This window comes from Propithecus coquereli, unplaced genomic scaffold (assembly GCF_000956105.1).
Source record: "Propithecus coquereli isolate 6110/MARCELLA unplaced genomic scaffold, Pcoq_1.0 Scaffold155, whole genome shotgun sequence".
NCBI classification, from domain to species: Eukaryota; Metazoa; Chordata; class Mammalia; order Primates; family Indriidae; genus Propithecus; species Propithecus coquereli.
The window spans coordinates 4,564,086-4,564,608 of NW_012139969.1; the positions used below are offsets into that span (position 1 = coordinate 4,564,086).

Consider the following 523-nt stretch of genomic DNA (forward strand, 5'->3'; position numbering starts at 1 on the left):
TTGACATAACAATGTCAATGCTTCTGAAATTAATAAGTAAACCTAAATGTGATTTGAATAAGATCCTCAACATTTCTATTTAAGATTAAACAACTTTAAATTTCACATGGAAGAATACGTGTGTGAGAATTGAAATTTGGAAAGAAGAGTGAAAGTATATTTCCCCTACTAGTTATTAAAACTTACTACAAAACTACTATTATCAAAAGAGTCTGGTATTGGCATAAAAACAGATAAATAGATTAGTAGAATGGAATGGATAGTCCAAAAATACATTCCCATATTTTTGGGAATTTAACATAAGATAAAGATGGCATTCTTATTAAAAAAGAAAGAATAGTTTAAGAAAAGCTATTAGCAAATCGACTAGTTAATTGAAATAAAATCAAGGTAGACCCTTACCTAATACTATATGTAAGTCATACATATTAAAGTATTAACTTCTAAAACCTTATTAATATTTTGAAATGAAATTTGCAAGATTACTTGGATAAACTCAGACCTGGGAAATCTTTTTAAGAAA

General features: G+C 26.6%; 1 protein-coding gene across 1 annotated transcript in view; it reads right to left on the reverse strand.

Annotated features, from left to right (window-relative positions):
• LRRC49 (leucine rich repeat containing 49) overlaps nucleotides 1-523 on the reverse strand; it is a 178,135-nt gene that overhangs the window by 65,927 nt on the left and 111,685 nt on the right. The gene's annotated exons all lie outside the window — the stretch shown is intronic.